This window comes from Manis pentadactyla, chromosome 9, assembly GCF_030020395.1.
Source record: "Manis pentadactyla isolate mManPen7 chromosome 9, mManPen7.hap1, whole genome shotgun sequence".
Taxonomy (NCBI): domain Eukaryota; kingdom Metazoa; phylum Chordata; class Mammalia; order Pholidota; family Manidae; genus Manis; species Manis pentadactyla.
The window spans coordinates 31,452,205-31,478,594 of NC_080027.1; the positions used below are offsets into that span (position 1 = coordinate 31,452,205).

The window sequence follows — 26,390 nt, forward strand, 5'->3', positions numbered from 1 at the left end:
CTCTAAATATGAAAAGAAAATGATAGATTTATGTAGCCATATCCTTGTAAACAATAACTATAACCATTTATATTTCAATATAAATTTTTAATCTTACTGGACCATGATAACCTGATTGGCATGTTAATACTTTCTAATTTTTTTTTATACTGGCTGGCAAAGTATCTACCCAACAAATATTAGCTCTATATATACATATTTCTAGTAGTTTTTGCTACAGCCTTTGCTGTACCTGTTCGGTAATGTAATGAAAATACTCAAAGATCCCTCACAGACTAAATTCAAATGCATTAAAAATGACCATTAAATCTGTGGGAAAAAAAAGGAAAGAAGTAAAGCAATTCCACACCACAGTGATAGTACAAAAGAAAAGACTTTCTACCTTTTGTATTTACTAAAATCATATTTGCAAGGTGCTTCAAAGCTAACAAAATAACATACTGTATATAAAAAGATATACTGTATATAAATAACATGTAGCTATTTCTACAATTCAGTTATCAGCAATGACTCAGCACAACCAGAAGGCAAATACAAGTTGAAAGTGCTCAGCAAAGCATGACCGTCCATTAGCAGGCCTCCAGCGAGCTGCACGTCCCTGGATGACCTCTGGCTGCTCAGCAGGGCACTCACAGGTTCTAGGGAATTAATAGTCAAAATGCAATATTCTCAGGAACACATTTTTTGAATCTCTGTCTTTGGCACTAGGGCCCCTTCTGGCTAGTTTACGTGTTTTCTCCTTTGAGCCAGAGGTAGAACAGGAATTGTCCTGGGACACAGAGAGGGGGAAGTGAGGATGGGTGTGCATTAATCCACTAGGAATACCATGCAATAACCCAACGAGAGTACACAACATATGGGTGATGAGCTGGGTCTACTGAGACACAAGAATCAGGCAACTGTTGGAGCTAACCTTACATCCCTGAAATCAGACTCGCCAAATCCCTATCGAGGGCTGTGAGCCTGGTGATCCTGTGGGGATTATGTTGAATCGGTCATACTTTTTTGTACTGTGAACAGACAGAGATCACTGATAGATATTTGTTTCCCTATATATATTATTGATTTACAGGGAAAGAAACTGTTTAGTTATTGTTTAAATTCCTAATGCCTGTCCTAGGGCCTTGAATCAAATAATTAAATCGGATTCTGCAGTAAATCTGATGATACCTTGCAATCTTAACTTCATTTGGCACCTTATCATTCTTATTTTTGAATGGTGGTACATTTAAAGAAACTCTCATTGCACCAGGGAGGATGAAGATGAATCATATGTGATTCTTATGAAAGAATCAGAAGGTTCTAATGAGAGAGAGATACGTAAAGTCAACTAACTTTAATGCAAGACAGAATGAAATCAGTTCTGTGATGTAACTTGAGCTATGATTCCAATTGAACAAAGAGGAAGATGTGACTCAATCAGGAGGGTCAAAATACCTCAGAGAATTTTAAATTTAACATGTGTCTACAGGTCCTTATTTGCCCATCCTTGAGCACCTGGGAGCGCTCTAGAATAAGCATCAAAGCTGTAGTCAACTGGGCTAACTGGCCTCAATGTTTGTGTAAAATACGGAGCTACCTGGATGTGTTCATTAGTTTAGTCCTTCAATGATTCAACAAATATTTATTAAGTATTTATTATGTACCTGACACAGAGCTGGACAATGGGGATTCACAAAGAAAATAGAGATAGTTTTTGCTCAAGATTATAGTCTGGTATAGAAAACACCTATAATGTAAATTGGAAAACATGCTATGCATGCATTTAAAAACTTGAATATAAGGTCAAGGAAGTGTCATTTAAGCTAAAACTTGAAATAGAAATAGAAGTTAGCCAGTAAAGAGAAGAGGAGGCATCCAGGCAGAAATAAAAACGTATGTATATGAAGACCCTAATACTGGAAAGATCTTGATACCTCTAGGCACTAGCAGAAGCCAGTTTTGACCACATCTTAATGATAGGATAATGAATTGTCATAATGCAATGATATTGTCAAGGTAAGCAGAGCCCAGATTACCCACAGCTTTGTCAACCATATTTAAAGATGTTTTATTTTATTTCACGTGCAATGGGAAATTAGTGCAAAATTGTCAGCATGGGAGTAACATGATCCAACTTGTTCTCAGATCATTCTGCTACAATGGCGAAATGCATGGAAGGGAGCAAGAGTGTGGGCGGAGCTCAGTCAGGGGTTACTTGGAGAAGGCAGAGAAGGTAGATGGAGTCAAGTTCTATGTTAGACATATAATTGATGCCACTTATTTATAATCTAGATGTGGGTATGCCCAAGAATGAAATTAGTTTTCTAACTGAGCAGCAGAATGGGTGGAAGTGCCATTGTGAGATGGGGAAATTTGTGGGGGGAACCCCCATGGGGAGATTAGGAATTCACCTGGGGACATGTTGGAAACCTGTGGTGCCTCAGAAAAGGATTTCTCATAGAGGCACATCTGTCTGAAAACCCTGTCAAATTAATATTCTGAATGTTCCCTATATTTTGTTAAATATCTGGGGTTGGGGTAATTTCTGAACAATTGACTTTTCTCTCATCAATCATCTTTAATATAAAAATCATGAACATGGCTACTTCAGCTATTTTGAACAGTTGAAAGCATTTACCAAATCTATTTTAGAGACAGTCTTCATACCCTGACTGTTTTTTGCTTGAGGATTGTTTTTGGTTTTGTTTGTTTTTACATAGGACAGAAGATTAACAGTGTAGTTCCTCCTGGTGATACAGATGTAATAAGGGATTTCTTGAAAAAATAATTTGTGGTAGAATTCCATTTAGTTTTCCAGTTCCATACCCTTATGTTTATTTTATATGTTGTACAAATTACTAATTCAGAGATGACCTTTGATGTATGGGATTCTGTCTTCAGAGCAGTGCTGATCTTTCCAACAGTCAGCTAGAATTTTCTAGCTGATAATTTATGGCCATGTATTTCAGTAATGAGTTATTTGGACAATATGCACTACTGATTTAAAATATCTTTCTTCACAGTATATAAAAATTTTCCTGACCTCATGGTTATAGATTAGGTCACGGGGAGCAGCTGGGAGTATCTGTTTGTGGACAATTGAGCGGAAAAAAAATGGGGTAATTATGTATAGGAAGGAGTGATTAGGCAAATCCATTTAGATTTGCCAAGCAACCAAAAAAATCACAAAGGAGAAAATCTGAAGTGCTCATGTGGTATCCCATGAAATAGATTTAAATACAAGTCTTTCTAGTTACTTTCCCAAGAACACACTAAGTCATAATTTCGAAAGAGCTGTAAAATTGAAACATGTGTTTATGATTCCTTTCTGTAGCCTAAACCAAAGAAGCCTAAACGTGTATAAGAAATGAGATGCCCTCTTTTAAGATGTTCTTGTTGCTTAAGGATAATACAGTTAATTTAAGGCCAGGTTCTAAAACTGAAAATGTTAAAGGCTCTAGCTTTATTAATATCCAAAGGTAGGCTTGTTTGTGGCTTTATTTTAGCCACCTTATTTTTTTAATAAAAAATCAAAAAGTGGTAAAGTCTGTCTAGCAAACACTTTCATCACTTCTCCTCCATTATTTTTTTAAATGTTTTTAAACATCATTTGTTTTAATTTCTTCAAATATATATATATATATATATATATATATAGAGAGAGAGAGAGAGAGAGAGAGAGAGATCTGTAACAGTACAAACTGAAAGTGTAGTAAGGATTGTAGCTCTCACCTTTGTGCAAGAAGAGAAAATGACTACAAAAATACACTGGTTGTAGAAGCCACTATACTAATAACCATTTATAATGTATGTAATTCAATCATTAGAGAAGCCACATATGCAAAGGTGACATTCCTGGACATCTTTAAGTAGCTATGGGACCTAGAGCAAGCATGTCAACCTCTTTATGCCTCACCTTTCTCATCTGAAAAATATAGTTTGAGTGTCTAATTCAGAAGGCTATTTTCAGGATAATAATTATAAATACTCAATATATATGTTTATACTATTTTTACTCTTTTTATTATTGTAATTAGCTAAAATTTGAATGAAGAAAAGCAGCACAGCACATACTCATTCCACTTCTTTAAAAGAACCTCCCACAGTATTTTACATAATCTAGTACATTAGTAGTATTAATATTTGTTGAATTAATAAACTGAAGGTTGATTGAAAGTTCTTTATATTCAGCAATTTCAGATGGAGCCAATATATATTTTTGTGAATTAACCCAGATTCCTGCAAGTGTATATATATATATACACACACACACACAAAATGTACTGGTGTTACCAGGTGCATGTGCACATATATCATCTATGCAGTTGTGTTGTTCTTTCTAGCTTTATACACATTTATTTCTAGCATGACTGAATTATGTGGCCCATAAATCTGTTTTATGAAAATGTGCATATACATTTATGTGTATATTTTTTCCTTAGTTTTCCTAGTTTGGGCATGTATCTCAGTAGACTCCATGTATAGATGTATCTCCACATGTTTTGAACATCCTCTCCTTAGCTCCAACTTCCACCACATGCCCTTCACCAGTGTCATCTGCTCCTGCCCCTGACCTCTCCATTCATATTAAAGATTATCTCAGTCCCCTACATCAAAGTAAAAAGCTCAAAGTCCTTTTCTTTTGATTCTTCTCTCTTCCTTGCTGTCTTTATTAAATCAGGCATTATGTCCTTTGAAAGCTATGTCCAACATCATCAGTCATTTTACAATTTCCACTGCCATTATTATGGTGTTTATATCTTCATCTCTCTCATCTACTGCATTATATTCCATTGCCAATCCCTCCCTTCCATGCCTACACAGCTCTCCTGGATCAATCTTCTAAAAATCACAGCTCTATTCATTGTTCTCCCCTTTTCAAAAGTCTCTGGTGGTTCTTCTTTGCCAGTAGATAGAGATCTAAATTTCTTGCCACAGCATTTCACTCAGTCTTCTCCAGTGACAAAATTAAATTTTAGCCTTCTGTTCCGTCTTCTCTCACATGCGTCTCCTCATACAGGTAAGCCGGACTAGGTACATTTAAACGCAGGCCATGCTCTCCTGCCTCTAGGCCTTTGCTCATCCCATTCCTTTGGGATGCATTTCCCTACCACTGTGACCACTACCTGTTGACATTATGTCCATCCAGCAGCCAAGCCAGTTGACTTCTACCTCCTTCATGACACTATCACTAATTGATCCAATCAGAAGTAATTTTTCACTACTAAGAACTAAAAGGCTTTATCCCTTCCTCTTCTGTTCATTATTTTGTTACCAGACAGCCCACAGAATATAGGAAGAATACATATCAACAACCCAAACTAAGGAGATAATTCTACCTCTTGAGACACTGAGTTTATGGTTTTTTATTCTATCTTGTGCTTCATTGGAAGCATTTAATGAACACTTACAAGGGAAGTACAAGTTCTAGGTTTAGTTCATGATCAAACTCTGGATAGTAACTGGAAAGAATCAGGGTGGAGAGATGGAGGAGATTTCAAGAAAGTTCATGACCATCACTGCAGTAGGCAAGGGGAAAAAGGTATAGCCAAGACAGAGACTATGATTTTACTGCCAAGAGGAGTCCCTTATATTGGAAACCCTTGCATTGACCCCTTTTTTTCATATCTCACAGAACCTGTCTGTTCAAGAGATTGCAACAAGAAGTAAGTATGTGAAACATCTAGCACTTTACTGAACAAACCAGTTAATCAAAAATCAATTTCCAAATTATCACGGATTTTTTTTCTTAATAGCCTACATGACTGATTTACTGTCCAGCTTGGTTAAATATCAGCTTGGCATACATCTAATATTACAGACACAGAATTTCTCAAATGTCCAACTTGAAGTTTATAGCTTGGCTATATCTAGATATGCAATTCCTTTCTGTATCTGTCCTTATTTCTCCATTTGCTCTTGTTATTTTATCTCTCTGACACTAATATGGCTAGAGTGAACTTTTGCAGAGTTGATATGAGAAACTTATCTGACAGTTTTCAGAGATGGTCATTTGGTAAATTGAAAATTAGTCTACAAGTTGATTTTGTTATAGACACTAGAGTAGTGTTTAGCACGTAATAAGTGTTCAATGAATGCTTAAATGAATTAAGATTTTAACTGAAAATTAAATGCACCATCCTTACACACAGTACAGAGACTACCTGCATGGAAATTCTTTGTATCCCCTGTGTCCATAGATAGCTTTGCTGACAGTGTTCTCTAACAAGTTGGACTACTATCAGCTGACATAGATTACTTGGGAATGTTTAGTTTAATAAAGTTTTCAGTTGCTCAGAATTCACCTATTCATACCCAAGTAGTTCACCAGACCACTGGGTAAAAAAATGAACAAAAGGTGTTATGCAACTATTTTGATTACTGGCCTCCAACCATTTACTGCATTAAAGGATGCTATACATTTCCCCCCTTCTAGCCATGGGGTAAATTATAATGTGTATTCATTTCGTAATGTATGTGCAACATATCTCTGAATGCAAGGCACAGTCTACCCCTTTATTCAGGCCCATCTTCCAAGGTCTGAGTTTTAAGTGGGAGGTAGACCTATTTGAAGTAAAGGGCTGTTCTGAATAATGGTTTGACTCCTAATAAACACAAATGACAAATTCAGCTATTTGGCATGAGTTCTCAAAACACTACATTTTCCTTTTAGTGCTACTTTTTTTCAGTCCTTCTGAATTACCACAGTAGTTCTCTTGAGTACACGGCATTTGCTTGAGTGCGTGGGTAGGGCAACGTTTTATTGGCATATAATATTTAGAACCAAAAAGAAAATGCCTAACTATTTATGTTAAATCACGGAAGTAGTCTTCTTAGAAATAAATTGTGGCGAAATCACCACTCTCTGTCCCTCTGAAAAACAAATCCTATTTTTAATTGGACAAAGGACAATTTGATGCATTCACCTTGTTCCCAGGCACTTGTTTTAGAATTTCTTGAATATGTACGTGGTTGGTCTTTGATTATTTCTTGATAAGAGTTCCAGAATTGGAAGGCTCTTCCTCTAAGCTAATGTTTAGCCAGTCTTCATGACATCTGTGAAAAAGCTTTCTCCTGAGAACTTGTAGCAAATGATTTATTCATGAAAAACAAACTGCAAACACTGCCATTGTAGTCTCTACTGCTCTATACATTATGACAGTATTGGAGAGCAGAACAATTAATTTCATTTGCTAAGTCCTTTTGGATATTAAGGAATGACACCACTCTGTTCATTTCCCTTTGAGACTAACATGTGGCTATTGTGTCTTTTCTTGGTTTACTTCTTTGCTGTTTAAAGCTAGGTTATAATTTTTAACAGAATTTATGATCAATGGGTCCTTGAAAAAATCTTTAAAGCCAAAATTATTTCACCATGAAAACTTCAGTTTCAAAAAAAATACATTGTACTAGATGTAGTTTGGGTTCTTTACATCATAATTCACAGTTAAACAGTTTAAACACTGTTTCCCTAGCTGTGAATATTTGCTGAAGTAAATATTTACCCGTACGGCTTTTTTTAAAGGTTTAAAAGGAAATGTGTTACCATGGTAAATACTATGACTATAAATCTTTCCAGTGACTGCAAATCTTTACAATTTATGATCGGCAAAGCAATTTTCTTAGGATTTGGACAGCATATAAGTTAAAATCCTTATTTTACCTAACTACTAAATGGACACATTAAGAAGCTGCCTTGGTTACCATGAGAATTTAATAAGAGACCTGGTACAGCTCAGTACCTGATAAACTTAAAGTATTCTTCTTTGGTTTACTTTTTTAAGAAGCAAATATGTGCAGAAAATAATCACCTATTTTCTCAATAAATATTTTATCTTAAAAACACTTATTAAGCCCAGTAGTTCTAAGTGCTGAATCAGAGGAACATCAATAAAAAAAGAAGTTTTGGCTTTTCTCCCAAGTACCTTCTTAGAACATCAACATTTGCCTAGACTGGAACAACACAGTCTTCCTCTGCTGGCTGGTGCTGGCTTCCTGCTAAATTCATCACAGTCCCCTAACTCAACCCATTTTCTTTCCCCAACTCATCAACCAGTTTACATTAAATTCTCCTCCTTTTATGGAACATTGAGATCCAATAAAATTAAAGATTGCAGTGTTTTTTATTCATGGACTATGACTCCACATGTCATTAGCTGTCAGTCAAAAGCTTTGTACTATATGGATTTTGTCTCTGAGCATAATTCCGTTGCGGCTAGATACCTTGGACACTTTATCCCTTATAGAAAAGTTAATAGGAAAGATAAAATAAATCTGTTTTTAATATCCATAAAGAAAGCCAACATAGAGATTTTTAAGCATGGAATATGCTATGGGTTAGCCAGTTTTGAGATCTCACCAGGAGTCCACTCAAAAGGAAATTTGCACAATAAAGATAATTAGGAAATGTTGAAAATTATTAGTGAACATTAAAAACAGAGCATTAGGAAGAATAAAAAGTGAAAACAAAGGAAACAAACTACACACATTTTTCTAGGCAAGCCAGTCCCTTACAACCATGAATGAAGAAGCCATGTGTAATTGGTTTGGTATATAGGCCATTAGTCTTAGGAAGGAAGAGTTTAATAGTTGCTGCCTAGGAACCTAAAAATATTTGTTATGTTCATGAGTAGCTGAGTCATATGGGAAAATTTAGCTTTCATAGATCCGTTTGTTTGAATAAACTGAATGTGGTACCAGTTTTTAAAAAACATAATTTTGATGTGCAAGAATTCTTAGGTGTCAAATATTCTAATCTCTCAAAATACATTTTTTGCAAAACATTAACTGAACACCACCTGGCTAAGTGGCTAAAAGTTGGAACTAGAGATGTGGTGTGCCCTCAAGGGAGACAGCGGTTCAAGTATCGTGTGTGAAATGTCTATACACATAGAAAACTAATACCACCAGATAACTGTTTACATAGATGTTTACAAGGAAGCCTTGACCAGCACTTCAACTTTGGCTTTAATGCTCTGGGAAGAAACAGCTTTCATACACTAGTGATAGTTTTTCATTTGGGAGACTGCCCCAATCATTGGATTTTTTTCTCCCTATCATTGAGCCAAAAGCCGAAATTCTTTGAGAAACGTCCACTCTCTGCCCTCTGCAACTATGGGGGACAGCTTTTCCCAGGAGAGCCTTACATACATTTGTAGGCCATTGTCAGGCCTCCTCTTAGGCACTCTCCTGGAGATAAGGAACCCCAGTTCATTAAGCATTTTTGATTCATCATGGTTTAGAGGCCTTTATTTTACTGTTTCCATCCTATGGACTCTCTCAAGTTAAATATCCCACCTAAATAAAAATACACACAACTGTGTGTAGAGATCCCCTAATATGCTTGTAAGTACAGACCATCATGAATAGGGTTCTGTTTTTGAGCTCTATGCTCTGTCTATTTAATATAAAATTGTGTTAGCTTTGTATTTAAGACAGTCTTTGTTGGTTCATATCAAGATCACAGAGAGTTAAATACTTGATATGAACTACTGGCTCTCAGATATATTACCTTCTATTTTAGAATAATTGATTGCTAATGTAAATGTACTTTATATTTATCTCTATTAAATAATATTGTTGGACTGAGCCTAGCATCCAAACGTATTGATATCATTCTTAATATTAGTTCAGTGATTCCTCATATTAGCCACCCTCTCCTCATCTGTGCCAACTACAGGTGGCCTGAAGATAGATAGGTGAGTAGATGGAATTCTTAGAAACAGAATGGAATTTGGCAAGGACCCATGTTGCTCAGCACACATAGATAGGAAAATGAATCCCCCAGATACAAGGAAAGACTAAAGTAAATATAAAAGTAATAGAAAGATAAAGATAAAAATAATATTTTCAGGCAAAGTTTCCACCAAGCAGAATGAATATGCTATTAAAGATCCAGTTTCCAGGCTTTGAGAACAGATTAATTTTATCTGCTTACAGAAATTCATTCCTCCAATAACTCACAAAATGAATGAAACATAAAATCAGTAACCACCACAAAAGTTGTTGCTAACAGAGGTGAAAGATGAAATGAGGTATAACTTAATACAACACACTTAACAAAGGTGACAAAGGACAGGAACGGTGGCAGAGAGGCTTGGAAAGGCCCACTCCACTCCCCTTCTGAAATGGTGCTGGTGACTGACGCATCCTGAGGCCTCTCACTGACGCCGCTCCACCTGAAGAGGAATCCACTGAGCTGGTAGCCATATCTTCTCCAGAATAGTTGAAACTTGCAGTTGGGAGAGTCAAAAGTGGGGAAAGTGAGTTATAATGCTGATAGTCTTTGATGGAAGTTAGGGATGTAACTACACTCTGAATTAGAAAAATTACCCAGCTAGCTGCACCTTGGTATAGAACATTAAACAAGAAGGTCAAGAGACAGCAGAATTTGGGCATTCTAAGAAAAATGGCACCACTGGTTATAGCCTCTGCTGAGCCCTCCCCCAGCTCCTTCACCAGCTACTGTCTCAGGTGCAGAAAGTGATTACAGCCCAAAATACCCAGACCAGCCCCCCACCACTGTAATTCAGAAGGAAAAATAAAATGATCATAGGTACAAAGGAAAAAGGTGAACTAGTCATATATACTATATTAGAACAAAGAGTCTGAGCTGCACAAGCATAAGCAGAATGCAAAATAAAACTCTGTAAATATACCAAAATCAAAACCCAAAAGAAATTCCATCATTGTACCCTACTTTATTAAGCACTTAGTATGAGTTAGACACTGTTGTAAGTTTTCTATGTGTATATCATCTCTTTTAGTCCTTGTAAGACTCCCTATGAGGTACTTCTATTACATATTCAGATTGGAGATACATTAACTTGCCTGAAATCACATAGACGGTGGCAGGAACAGGATATAAGTTGACTGGCTCTTGAACTCATGCTATTAACCCTATGTGATCTTGATCCTTGTAACTTGCAAACAAAAGCAAGAAAGAAAAAAGAGAAGTAGCTCAACCTACAATTTAAGGAACTGAAAGAAATTACTCATTATTCATGTTATAGAACAACTTAAGAAAATAAATTGAATAAAGTACATGCTGAACAATGAATTATAAAACTATAAACTGAGCTATAAAGAAAAATTGCAGACCTGAGGAATCCAACTGAGGGCCTAAATAACATCTTTATAGAAACTATGAATATATTATAAATAGTAAGAAAATAGTAGATGTCATTGAAGTTAGTGACAAAGAGCAAAGCTTGAGATAATTACAGTGAGCACAGACTTAAAAAAATAATAAAAGGGGAAAGAATATTACAGGTACACTAAACAGGAGCAACAGAGTTTGAAAAAAAGAGCTGGTGGTCCAGCTAAGTTATCACTCAATCAGATTTTTATATTTAAAATGATAGCCTACAACTATAAAGGTTAAAATGGGTAAATTGAACTATGTTAAAATTAGAAATTTTGTTCACTAGAAGAGAGTGGAAAAGGATGCCGCAGAGTGAAGATGTTCCCAGTAATCTATTATGCCTTTGTATGATGCCCAACTTTCTCATAATGACGGAACTGCAAGTTAAAAATACAAGATACCATTTTTCACTTGTCAAACTGTCACTTTCAAGCCGACTGTGCACTGTGTTGGCAGGTCTGGAGAAAGGGGCTCTCTCATATGTTGTTGGTGGAGGGTGAATTGCTCCATCATTTGGAAGAGCAATGTTAAAATGCTCCTACTTTTTACCTGCTCATACCATTTGGTGTAGTGATTCTACTTCTAGGAATTCATCCTTTCCATGAACTTGCATATGAGTAAAATAAAGTTAATTGCAACATTGTCTCTAGGATTTAAAAAAAATGGCAAACAACCTGAGTAACAAAAGAAAAATGGCTACAAAAATTTCGGTATAACCCTATACTATACTATCACTCAGCTGCTAAAACACTGAGGAGGTCTGTGTATACTCATATGGTACAAAGTCACACATATGTTGTTAAAGCACATACATGGAGCAGGCTGTGTACATAATGTTTTATCAAGTATTTAAGAAATGAATATAAACAATATGCTTGCATATACATAGAATATATCTCAAAAAAAAAAGCAGGGCTTGCCGCCGTCAGAGAAGCTGAGTGGAAGAAAGCTTTTTTACTGTATTCTCTTTGTACCTTTTGGGTTTTCTATCATGTACATTTGTTACATATTTTAAAATAACAGAAATGTAATTTTTAAGCAAAACAAAGTTTAGAAATGGAAGGATGAAATGATAACCAATCATAAGAACAACATTAGCATTTATAACACCCAAAGCATTAAAAACACATTAAGAAATAGAATCCACTTGATATATAGAGCTAGAAATATGTTTGATTAGGAAGAGAAAGCTGAATGGATTCTGCTCTGTTTATTCTACAAACACTAATTTACTGTCTCTCACATGGGCCAGGGAATATAAAAATGAGCAAAACACCCCCCTGGTCCTTCAATCTCCATGATGTAATTATTTGAGCCTTTAAAAGTACAATCCTTCAATCAGAGCTGTTTTGAACTACAGTTTTTCACATTTAAATCAGTATGCTAGCTAAACAGTCTGAACAGCCTCACTTGAACCAAGATGGATCAAAACTATTGTTTTCTCTCTCTGTCAAAACTACTCTTCACTCATAAAAAGAAACCTGGCTCTTTTAATTTGATGGATATTGTCTTCAGAAACATCAACTGTTTTTGGCTTTGATATTCTGTTCTTTCCCAGGTGTTTGCACTTTGATTTTCTTATGAATTGAAACATCGTGTGGTTCTTGTAAGAAAGATGTTAGAACAAAAAATTGCATAACTTTTAGAAGTCTTTCCCATATGCTTAATTTAAAATAAAATTGATATTTTTAAAATTTAATGAGAAGCTAACCCATTGTGACTCTGCATTTGTATTAGTAAAACAGTCTTTTAAATTTACTATCACATGGATTTCTTCTCTGCTGTAAATAGCACAGCAGTGTTTTCATTTGCTTATTATCTGTTATACACATTTCTACACTAGATTGTTACTGGCAACAAGAATTTCAGATGACCCAGCAAGACTGGTAGTGATCATTTCCTGATGGTTCCATTAAATCAGATTTCAGAAGGGTTGTACTTTGGATGAATGCTTGGAAGCCAAATATGACAGTTGAGTGTTTGGCAGCTCACCAACTGGTTGATGAAATTGAATTGCTCCCTTCTAAATCTTTCCTTCAGCACTTGGAAATTAGTCTCTATTCATTCACAACAGGCACCACGACCCAATCAGTGAGGAATCATGCCTGGTTACTTAGCTCATTAACCTAGTTGGTTGGTTCCTTATTATTGTAATTCACAACTTCTAAAACTCTTAGTTGGAACTTTCTCTTGAAACTTCTCTTGGTTTCAAGATAACTAAGCAATTTAAGAAAACTTAAGAAAAACAGAAATTAGTCTGGACATTAGTTAGAAATTCAATAAAATTTCTCAGGCCTAAAACATAACTGTTAAGAATAGTACTAGGAAAATTGGAATAGTTAATTGCGAAAAGCTTCAGCTTTGCTTCTGCTCTTCGTATTCACAATGCCTCTGAGTTGACATCAATATCAGGATTAGATGGGACATCTGTTAAAGTGGAGTATTTGATCCTTTAGACAATGTATCAAAGCACATCTTGAGATATCTAGCTTATGTTTTTCTACCTGAGTTCTCAAACCCTAGCAATAACTTTTCTTTTTCATGAGAGGTATCAGAGATTTTTCCAGGAAAAAGCTACTTTGTTTTTTCAATAGTGTGCTCTCAAAATTTAGTCTATGAAGATGCATAATGATATAAATTTGGGGAAGGAAATTACAGAGGTTTTCAAAGATTTTCTTTCTTAACCTCTAAAGCCTACAGTTCCCTGGGACGCAGTGGTAGTGATGCCGGGGTTCTTGTTTGCGGAGCTGAAGAATGAGCTTCACAAACAGTCAAGGTAGGAGAGCGAAGTGCAGGCTTTTATTTAGAAATAAAGTGAAAGGACAGAGCTCCCGGCTCACGCCAGGAGGGGACAAGAGAGTCCATCGTTGGTGCGTTGTCTAGGGGGTTTTATAGGCAGTTGAGGATTTTTCGAGAACATGAAAAAACTTAGGGATGGGGACTTGTTAAGTGGTTCTTGAATATTAAAAATTAACTTAACTGTAAGGAATTTCCTGCCTTGATTTCTCTCTGGGACACCGGCACCTGGGTCTGGAAGCATATCAAAAGGCTGCCTGCCCAGCCCCCAAGGTGGGCCGAGGTACTGTCTACTTGCTATAGAATCTTGCCTCTTGAACTTCCTGGGTGTTAAAATGCAATCTTATCTTTAAGATGGAATTCTTCCTGCCTTTTACCATGCCGTCTACAGCTGGGTCTGCATGCTAAGTTAGTTGCTCAGTTTGCAAAATCACCTCGTCAGATCCGAAGGAGGAAAGATAGTACATAGACCTGGGCCTTTTAGTATGCTAAAGTGAATCTTACACATGGTTACAAATGATTAGCATAATAAAACATGTGCTACTCTTCTTTATCTGGGGAACATTAACTGATTTCACTGAAGAATGATTCTAGAGCTTAATGTTTAAGGTAGAGTTTTAGCAGGGGGGGTTTCTTTGCATGTAGTTACATTGCTCTGACTGCAAATATCCCGCCCTGCCCCCTCCAGAGGCCCTCACCCTACTCTGACTACATCCATGGTCCCTGTCTCAGTAGGACCTCCTTATTTCTCAAGCCACCTCTCCTCCTGGGTAGTCTGGTCCTATACTGGTCCATCCCTATACTATATAACTATCATTGTGCTATATACCTAATAGGCATTTCAAGATTAACATATACAAATCATAACTCTTAATTTTATTTTCGGAAAACCACCTCTCCTTGCATTCTCCTCTAGCTCATTAAGTGACACCCAGTTGCTGAGGCCAAAAATGTAGGAATTATCCTTGTTTTTCTTACTCACACCCAACATCCAGTTCATTAACAAATCCTGTCAACTCCACCCTCAAAATACATCTTAAATCAAGTCACTTTTCACCAGCTCTGCTCCTGCTACTGTAGTTCAAACCACCATCACCTCTTGCCCAGACTACTGCAACAGTACTCAGACTAGTGTTTCCACTTTGCCTCTTTCTTCCAGTCTATTCTGCATACAATTGCCAGAGTGATATTTTGAAAGATAAATCAGTTTATATCAACTTGGCGTTCTGCTTCAAATTATCCACTAGCCTCTCTTCCTGCTTAATAAAACCCAGGGCGTCAGCACAGTCCACAAGCCCCTGCCTACCTCTTCGACTTCACCTCCTATCCACCCCCCCTTTACCCAGGAGGTTCATTCATGCTGACTTTCTTGCCGCTGTTGTGAAGTCCTGAGCATGTTTCTGCCTAGTGCCTTTGTACTTGTTCTTTCTTCCTGGAACACTTTTCCTCCTGATGGTTGTTTCCCTCACTTGATTCAGGGCTTGATCTTGCCTCATAGCATGTATCTCCATCAGGCATTCTATTAAGAATTTATCCATATGTTTATACTAGAATAGAAGCCCCAGGAGGGCAGAAAGCTTTGTTTTGTTCATTGCTGTACCCCAAGCACCTACAATAGCAGCTCTTTCAGAGAGGGTGCTCAATAAAGGTGTGTGGGCTGAATGAGTTGTCACACAAAAGAAATCTGTCCATCTAGCAGGTAGAACTAGGGAGAGTAGGTATTATTTGGTAGCAGACCTTGCCTTCATGAAAAGGAAAGCTTGAGAACAGTGTGAACAGGCAAACTTGAGGCCAGAGCACAGGGCCTTGTGACGTGCACGGTGAGCGCTTTGTTACCACAGGGTTCAGACAGAGGCTAGAAGGGTTCTGTTCTAGAGCAGAGCTCGACTGGGTAAACTCTTAAGCTGTCTTCACCTATAAGAGTCTATGTCAGAGGGTGGGAAGCACAGAAAGAGGAGCTTGCACTTACTAGTTGGAGATATAAATATGAGGCAATTTATCACAGATAACAATCACTTTAGATAACTGCAAAATATTCCCCAGAAAAGACAGAGGTGGTCTCCCACCTCACCCACACTCCATTCCAGCATGTCAGTCAGGCATGTCATGAGTCCTGTACCTATTAGGAGTCTTTTTGATATATGAAGGGTACCAAGCCTCTGTCTCTCTTGCTACTCTTTGGCTACCTACTGCTCCTACACAACGGTGGATATAGCCCACTAGGTGCAAATTTACGTTCTCTTGCATGTTAACACTTTAAGATAAAGAAGCTTCCCAGAACCCCATTGCTCTTCCATCCTAAATCATATTGAAGAAAGGTTGACCCCCTTCAAGGTTTTTAGTCCATGAAAGACTCAGAGAAAATTACTATGGTGTGAAGTATTCAGTGCAATAATCAAAGAACAGCTTCAAAATTATTCAAAAGTCTATGTTGTTTTGGAAGCATTTTTCATTGAAAAGAGAGAGCAGAGAAATAATATATATCAAGCACCTGCTATGTACCACTGTTTAGATCTTCGCCATTCATTGAGCTCCAGTGCTGTGTGTTTTGTGTACACTCATACCTAGTTTGTTTAATGAATTGGATTTAGTAAGGTGAAAGCAGAAACCAGCATTATATTTATATTTTTCTCCCTCTGCACTTCCACAAACCTCTCTGAGGATAAATTCAATGCCACCTTTAAAATAATTTCAGGCACTTCACTTATAATAATAATTAAAAGTATACTCCCATCTAACAATCCTATAACTGTAATATAGTTAAATATAAAATAAATACTTTGATCTCTTACCTGATTTAAAATGTCTTCAGCTTTTACCTAATTTAAAATGTCTTCCCCTCCCCAGCTCCATTGTACTTTAGACCAAAAACTCTGCAGTGAAGAAGGGAATGTAATTTGCCTCTTTGCTCTACCTGTGTGCTTTCTATCTGTGTTTTTCATTACCTTTCTGGAACCGAGCAAGCAATCGTGGGCACTGTTTTACAGGGCGATGTAATTCTAATCTGGTTTCAATGCCCTTAGGATGGCACGTGTGTACCTGTGGTGCTTTCTTTTTCCTGGGGCTTTTGTGGGTTCCTCTTAGCAATTTCTGCTGGCAAACACAAGACTGTGGTTCTCTGTATGGAAACAGGACTTCCTCTGGATGGCTACATTTAGCTCGCCCTCAGCCCTGGGCATCCAGTGGTCCACCCCTCCACTGAAATGCAGGTAGTCCTCTTGAAAAGAGTCCCTTTAATGAGGAAACCTAACCAGCTCCCACTCTGCATCCTTGTCTAGTCCATGGGAAACATGCACTTCTCCCTGCTCTTTGAGGAGCTTCACCTCCTTCCCATGGCCGTACCCAGTCTTCTCTCTGTTTCCAGGTGAGGCAGCTCCTTTTCAGGTGGAGACAGCTGTCCAGATTCTGACCCTCACAATCCAGCAGATACAAGTCAAGAGTTCTGAGCCAACCCAAAGAGACCCATATCTCTAAACTTCTTTTGAGGGGAAATCATCCCTAAGACTGACTAGCTTGGGATCATCCTTTATTCAAATCCTATGTGGCTGGTCTGGCACCATAATTCTGAATTTGGGAATATTTTGGGAGTTCTTCCAAAACAACAGGAAGACTTGTATTTAAGGTTCTATTTCATGTTCGTTTTTTTCTTCCAAAAATCCTATAAAGTAGATAATATTACAGCCTTATTTTATAATTTAGGAAACCAAGTCTCAGAAAGTTTAAGTTACTACCAATGATCACACAACCTACATTGATGACTGGAAAAGACATTATGTGCTCACAGTACATATGTATCTTTGGGGGATACAGAAACTCATGATCATACATACATGCATACAAATTATCAAGTGCTATGGATGATAAGAACAGTGTACAATGAGTGAAATTAACAGGGAAGCTGGGGAGAGGGTCTTTCCAAGAAGTGACCACTAAGCAGAGCCATTAAGTATAAGGTTTCCTTAAAGATATTGTTTCCTTCTGAAGCATAAGAATGTTTCAGGCAGAAAGACTTGCAGATGCAAAAGCCCCCAAGTAGAAAAGAGCTTGGTGGGTAAAGATCAGGACATAGTGAGTTGGAAAAAGTTGCATAAGCATGGCTGGACAGGTACGCACAGGTCAGATGAGCTGGGTGAGTGTCCTGGCTGATAAGAGCCTTTGCTACCCTCAGCTTTGTTGCACTGTAAGATAAGCCACAAGCTCAGCCTCAGCAGGACTCATTCCTTGTGATGCCTCTGCCTTGGTGTCCCTATTGGTCCCCTCCCTCTGTATTGTGTCTTCTCTTTCTAGACCTCTTCATGCCAGCTTACCTTCCTACGTGCATGTAGCTCACCCTTCAAACCAGGCTCTCATTTCAGTACTACTTGGGAACCCATTTATGAAGTTCAAGAAATAGAAAAAAATTTCTGGCCTTACCTCCTTTGTTTTGTTTTTCTCTCCTCTCTAACCCAACCCTCTGCTCCCCTCTCTTCACTTTGAAACTTGCTGTCAGAACTAGAGTGTGTTCACCCACAGACGTTTAATCTGCGGCCACCAACACGCACCTACCGCTGAAGGGCCATTTGAATGACAGCTCAGCTGCATAGTTTTTACGTTTCGCTTGTGATGCTGCCAGGCTGCAAGGGCTGCACCTTTTCTGCTGTCCCTCTGAGCTAAAGGTGAATAAGGAGCTTGCTTAGTTAAGATACGTGTTTCTAAGATTTTAAACTACTGTATATAGTTTGCTTCTTTTTTAGCACTTGAGAGTTAGAAATACAGATCTTTCTCATGACTTTAAATCTCTAGAATTCTTCCTATTGTAGAAAAGCACACCCTAACCCATAAAACTGAAAGCACAGGCCAGAGGGTCAGGTAGACCCAGATTCAAATCCTGACTTTCCTGCTTACAAGTGCATAAACTTATGTGAAATCTTTAAATGTCATTATGCCTCAGTTTCCTCCTTTACAAATAGAAAATAATAGAATCTGCCTTATTTAGTGATTTGTTGTGAGGATTAAATGAAGCTGCTATTACTGAATCATAGTGTAATGATTTGTGGGTTCTTTGAGTATGGTGCCACAAAAGGATTAGCAGTTATTAGCCTTTAGAAAAATGTGCAGAAGTCACTGATTGAGCAATATATTTAGGAAGCCATTCTTCTTGGTGGTTGTATTTTGAAGATTTCTACTTAGTTTTCAGCAGACTCTTGACAGTTTTACTAGTGATGAAGGAACTCATTGAATCCTCTAGTTTCATCCCCTAAAGACCATGGGTGTCTGCAGATTGCATTTGCTTAAGGAAAAAGAAAGATAAATAGAAAACAACACTTATTATCGTGTGCCCAATGCTTACACACATTAGTTCCTTTAATTCTCAAAGAACTTCATTTAAGTCTGAAGAAGCTGCCTGTTCACATACCACTGTTTGCTTTCACATCATCACGTTGTCCCTCATTGCACTGCAGGTTGCCCCAGCCAGAAGCAACAAGAGAGTTATTTATTATGGCTCCTTGGGCACTTGTATTAACATCGCAGTCATCCCCTCTGAAAACTGTCTGTCTGCTAAACTCTCTTTAACTCCCAGATGTGTTTTGTAAAAGCATTTGGAGCAACCTACTCCCCTTGACCCATCCCCCCAAATGTTTCTGAGGTTGTTTCCTCTTCAACTTGTTATTCAACTCTTTCATTGTCTAAAATATTATTACACTAAGGACCATCATTTCAGTATTAAAAAGAGACTTCTGCTTTTGCTCAAAAGTCAGAAGATAATGCAAAATGGTTTCTGCCTTACATTTTTTTCTTTGTTTCCTTTGGAGAAAAGGAGAATAAAGAAGAGTTTTTCCTCTCCTGCTAGCAGCTGAGTCCTTTTTTTTTTGCCTGGCCCAGTGGGGCTTTTGTTTCTCTGCAGAGAACCCTGTTATTTTTCAAAGGCTTTTGTGTACAACAATCCTTCCTGTGGTTCTGCTCACCCAGCACATTTTGCAAGAGTTAATGTCAAAAAGACTAAGTTTTGTTAAGTTTAAGCATGTTTTATGATGTTCTCCCTCCAAATCTTTCATGAACAGAGGCTTTATTCTGTTGCTAAAGAGTGGATGGGTAGGCCATTTTAGTCACTTGTTTGATTTTGGTGGTTTGGGGTGAGAAAAGGATTCCCTGGGTGGTTTTAGCAAGTGTTACCTGTGAGTTCGCTGTTTCTGACAAATATCTGTCATTGACAAAAGAGCATCTCTAGGTACAATAGTGGTGAAACCTGAAAGTATATTTCACCTGAAATTGTGCCTGTTTGCAAGGCTGCCTCTTGCCTGATGTCAGTGAGAAGTGGTTATGTACATAGTTCAGAGTAAATAACAAGAAGAAAGTAAAATTGCCTAGTGATAGGTAAAACATGTATACCTACGTATTTGACTTATTCCCCCAAGTGGATATTACTAGATGCCCCAGGTATAGGGATGGCAGTGACTTCTCTATGGAGAATTCCACCTGCAGATGCTGGCAAGGACTCATACTTCCCAAGCAGTTGATGCTGACAGACATGGAGAATATTTTCCCATTAGCAGCTGCTTAAGGACCAGACTGGTGGAAGTTGCAAGCCTGTAGCTCTTTCTCTTGAGAACTACTGCAGCAACATTGTCACCAGGGTCAGCTTTCACATCCAGAATAGATTGAAATGTGAACTCTTGGGGAGAGAAGACTGTATCTCATAATGGATCGTAGTCATCTTGGCTTTGTCAGCATGGCAAATTGGAAAGAGTACAGGCTTGGATATCAAACTAGGTTCAGTTCCTGGATATGATTCTTAGTAGTGGAAGTCCATAAACACAGAAATTCTCTGAGTCTCAGCTACTTTTTCTGTAAGTTGAGAATAATACTAGCAATGTCAAAGTGTGGTTTCCCAGTTTCAGTATGATGCTAACATACGTCAAGGGGCTGGCACATAGTAGACTCTCCACAAATAGCAGCTCTTAGTATTTGTGTTCTAGAATTTAATATGTTTATCTCTTATTGTCCCCCTCCCTGTTTGTCGAGTGACTCCCAATACCCATTTGCTGATTCAGGACACCAAGCTAGCTGTCCAAAGCCTACTGACTGGGGAAGAAAGCGCAGAGTCCTGGCTCTCTCTCCTGGCATCAGGAGCACTGGAGGTGGTATCCGTAGTGAGAAATCACCCTCTGATTGCCCCTGTAACCGGCTCTAGCATGCTAAGGCTCTGACAGTGTTGTACCCCACAGAGCTGCCCACACAGTCATTTGGTGGCAGTAGTTATAATGGATGGTCTTTATAGGCAGGGAAGTGCCCAGAGAGAGCTGGGGAGACGTCATTACAAAGGGACTGTGCAGATGGCAATACAAATGTCCTTGCCCACAAGACACGAAAGACAAACACTGGAAATGAAAAAAGAAAAAGAGTCAAACAGTACAGCTGCAGAAATAACTCTTGTGACTTACAGACCTTAAAAATAAAACTGCTTTCTTCGTGTGCCTGTCCTTGCCAGTGATTTCATCTTGTCAGTTGCTTTTTAGTTCATGTTTCCGGCTGAGAGGGACAGAAGCCTCTGAATCAAGAATACTTTTCTTTCTCTCCCAGACTGAAATATATATAAATTTATGTTTGCTCTATATACATATTTAGATACAAACAAGTCCACAAGTAGTTTATTATGTGTTTAATATATATTAATATATAATTTATAATAAATTATATATTAATTTTAATATATATTTCATTAATATGCAGTAATATGTGCATGTTCCTTACCTGTATAAATGAAGTGTTCCTCATATATATTTTAATAAACGTTAAGACCTAAACCCATGCCATCCTCAGTATATGCCTCGATTTATAACCTTGATGTCGCAAACGCCTCTGCCCTCTGGAACCCCCGAGCCCTTGTGATGTCAGGCCCTCAGCCTGCATGCTGTGGGGTGCCAGCACCCTCCTCAGCATTTCAGAAGATCGCCTCCTGGCTCCCTCTAGTCTTCCGTTTTTCAGCTATCCCACCACAGGGACTTTCTCTCTGGCACCTTTCCCCTTGGTCCAGAATGTGCATCATTTCACCACAGACCGCTCTCTCCCTGGCATTAGTTTACCAGGGCTACTGGAACACAGCCCCCCAGACCAGGAGACCTAAACAGACATCTATTGTTTTACAGTTTTAGAAGCTGGGAAGTTCAAGATGTGGTGTGAACAGGGCTGGTTCCGTGTGAGAACTTCTGAGAGGGAGAATGTGCTCCCCACCCCTCCCCTAGCTTCCGGTGGGCTGCTGGCAGCTCTGGCATCCCTGGGCTTACAGATGCGTCACTCCAGTCGCTGCCTTCATCTTCACGGGCTGGTCTTCCTGTGTGTGTGTCTGTCTCCGTGTCCCCTTTGTATGAAGACGTAGTAATATTGGACTGGATCCCACTGTAAGGACCTCATCTTAACCTGATCATCTGCAGAGTCCCTGTTTCCAAATAAGGTCATAGATGCTGGGATTCAGGCTTGCATACCTTCTCAGGGGACACTACAACCCACAACACTCCCTCTTTCTCTAAAACAAAAATAAAATCCTCCTTAAATCCTTACATCTTTTCTCTGTGTATCTACCAGAGAAACATTTGGAAATTCCTAGGTTTTTTTTATTCTGTAGAGAAATAGAGATCTCTTTTTGTTTCATTTTCTCCCAACTGGTTCATTCTTGAGGCCTATTTTGACAAAACTAAAAGTCCATCCAGAATGTTCTCTAATAAAAAAACTATTCGCCTAATAAGAATTTTTACATTCTCCAAAAACAATCAGTTCAAACTGAAGTTGGCTTTTAAAAGACATTTTTTTTCCTTCTCCTTTGCTAACTTGTATATGATCTCTATAATTCCATATATAATAGACAACAGTGAACGATATATTGTGTGTTACCATCTTATTGTGAAAAAAACAGATACAAAAAGAGCACACAAAATGAATATATAGCTTATTGAATTATTTCTACATAATTATTATAAGGAAAAACTCCTATAAGCATACCTGGAACAAGAATAGACCTTCCCCAGCCACCAGAAGCCTCTTTGTATATACCTCATTGTGATTACAGCTCCTTTCCTTCTTCCAAAAGTAACCACTTTTATAGTAATCACATTATGTATGGGAGAACCATAATAAGAAATATTGCTGACTTCTAATAAAAAACAATAGAGGTCAGAGGCAATGGAATGGCATTTTTAAAGGGCTGGTAGGTAATACTTAAAGTACTAAACTACTTAGACTTGTGCCTGGCACATAGTAAGTACTAAGTAAATTTTAGTGGTGGTGGTGGTGATTATTATAAATGTTTTTATTGTCAATGTTATTATTACCTTCTTTAAGGGGATAGGGACCACTGAATGAATATGGTATCCTTTTTTTCATTACCTAAAGAGACAATTTAAAGGGTTACTTTCCAGAAGAAAATGGAGTGAAGTGCTTGGCCACCAAGGGCCATGGTGGTTACGGCATTGACATTATTCAAAAATAGCTAGCTGGGTAGGTGAAATTAAAAGATCAATATGAGACTTGCCGCTCTGTTTATTTAAGGCATGGACTTAGAATCTCTACTTATATTAGATACATAATATGTAAGACATGTTTCAAATATTTGACCTCAGAGTGATACTTAGAAAAGAGAAAAATGAATGGATGTCACTTAAAAGTATAACAAAGAACCTTTTTGTAATTGTGACTGGTTTAACTCATATATACATGGACTCAAAAATGTCCTGTGAATTAATTCTTGCTCTTTAGTTCCTTTATTTTGTTTATAATTTTCTGTGAACTTGAAGGAAAGGACTATGCTTTATTAAATTAATGCATTATTTAAATAGAATAATATTTGAGAAGACTATGTATTTTTTACTCATATTGTCACTGCTCCTCCCAGTATGAAATCATAATTCTCCACAATGCTGTATTGACATACCTGTTTCCCCAAAGTGCCGTTCTCTCTGTCTCTTCTTGGGACCTTTGCATACAGTATGTTTTCTGCCTGGCTCTCCTCCTAAATACTCTTACCTGGTTAACTCCTTTGGGGTTATTTCTGTTGGGGAATACCCTCCTATGTGCTTTCAGAGCACGGTGTATTTCTATGAATCTGTTTGCTTATTTAGGTAGCATAGTGTAATGATTAAGACTCTGGATTCTGGGTTCAGATTATTTGAGTATAAATCCCATCTCCACTACATTCTTACTATGTGATCATGGGAATATTTTACTTCCTCTTTTGTGCCTCCAGTTCTTCATCAACAAAAGGAAGATAAAACTCTACCTATTTCATAGGGTGATTTGACATTTTAAAAAGAAAGGTTAATAGACACCAAGTGCTTAGATGAGTGTCTGATACATGCTAAGTGCTTAATCAAATAATCAGCTTTCATATTTAATAATCACTCTACTCGGCACATGCCCCACATATTAGTCAACAGTGAATCATTTGTGTGTGACTGACTGAAGCCATGGTGGCCTCTGCTTCCGAATGCTTTTTTGTAAAGTCGATCTTATTAGTATTTATTGAGAACCTAGAGCATGACTTGATACTTAGATACTTTGAGTAGATGAAATGTAGATGAGTGACTGAATGAAATACAATATAGAATACTCTTCTATAAAAATGAATAGTAGAAAGAAATCAATGTCAATTGGTTTACTTGGGAATAACTTCTTGGAAAACCGAAGAGCATATGTATTCAAATAGGCAAATGGTGGCGGGGAGGTGGGGAACGAGGGGGTAGGTCCTTCCAGAGTAAGAAACAGGTAATAAGAAGAAGTTGCTCTTTCTTACCTTATAATTAATTGAAGAGAAAGAAGACTCTCAGGTTTAGGGTGTGCACATGCAAAAAATATAGCTACTGACATTGACTGGTAAAAGAAAAGTGCACTGCACGATTGTGTATTTTGCAGAAACTGATTGGAGTGCCATCTTTCCCATTTTTCAGCTATTGGAATGTGAACATGTTAACAAATATCTCTAAGGCTCCTCATTTGTTACGTTAGAATATCATTGGCATAAGGAATAAATAAAATTACACACACAAAGCTCTCAACTTTGCCTGGCACAAGGTACACAGTCAATAAAAATCCACTTATCTAACAAGAACAAGACCCCTGGCTGGCCAGTCATTGAAAAATCATTTAAAAATTTATTCCATTATATGTATATTAATTGCAAATTTTTCTTTGAGGTGGTCCCCATTTTTACAGGTCCCTACCTTTTTTTATATACAAAATATACCAATAATCAAAGACATTGGGGATATAATCTGTGACTGGATACTTTTAGAGTCTGTACTTTTTTCCTCAGTCTTGTTGCCCTGAACATATTAATTTGATAGCATTTTAAAAACAATCTGGTTTTAACATGGCTGTACAAAACATCCACCTTACATTTTATAGAAACAACTCTTATAAACTAGTATTTTATCAGTTCACCTAATATTGAATTAAATTACTTAATTACAGCAAGAAGTGAATAATTATCAAGTAAACAGGAGTAAATGGGCTTGGTAAGTACAGATGAATCTTGGTAAATATACAACTTCACTAAAGAGGTATACATCTCTACTTGTACATCTCAGTGTATAGCTCCACTTGTTTGAGCAGCATTGTGAAGAAGATACGCTTGAGTAGCTTTCTAGCTGTAAACAGCTAGAGTACCCTGGTCAAGGCAACAGAATGATGAGTTTTGGTTAATTCAGCAAGTCTTTAACTAAAGTAAGGAGACTTCAACTCTACTATTGCTGATGTTGAAGAGGCTAAATTGTTCTTTTAGCTGCAATACCACTTCAGTAACACTCTGCAGTCACTCTGACATCCATGTTCCCAGTAGAAATTTAGATATACTCCTTAGACATACTACTTCATACTTTGTGTTACAGTTAATTGTTTATCTTCCACTCTACACTGAGTTCTTCAATATTAGGTACTTGTCCAGTTCGTGAAGCCAGTCCCTAGCCCATAGTAGGTGCTCAAAGATGTCCAGAATAGTCTGAAGTCTACACCATGTCCCATGAAAAAAAATTAGAAGAAACTGGGTTTGCTTAGTTTAGAATAAAGAAGAGAAGGGTGGCTATGATAGCTGACTTCAAACCTCTGATTTTGGAGTAACCCAGCCTGGCATCTAATTGAAGTTCTGCTATTGAAGAGCTTTGTAACTCTGGGAAAGCACTTTATTTTTAGAGGGTGTGGTTTCCCCAATGACAAAATTATGGCAGTAGAACAGATGATCTCCAGAATCCCTTCTAAGTAAACTGCTCTGTTTTTCTGAAAGGCCATCATTCATATTCATAGGTGATCTAACTTACTCTCTTCCTCCTCAGAAGACAAAACTAAAATCAGTAGGTAGAAGCTATAACATCACAGCTATTCAATTAACATAGAAAAATGTTTTGGTTCCATCTTAATTGCAAAGTATTCAAGGAAATGTTTAGATGACTATATGCATGGATCCAAGTGGGGGATTGGGTTAGATTAATTTCAAGATCCCTTCCAG

At 37.7% G+C, this 26,390-nt stretch overlaps 1 protein-coding gene across 17 annotated transcripts in view; it reads left to right on the top strand.

Annotated features, from left to right (window-relative positions):
• DLG2 (discs large MAGUK scaffold protein 2) overlaps positions 1-26,390 on the top strand; it is a 1,919,888-nt gene that overhangs the window by 1,411,862 nt on the left and 481,636 nt on the right. The gene's annotated exons all lie outside the window — the stretch shown is intronic.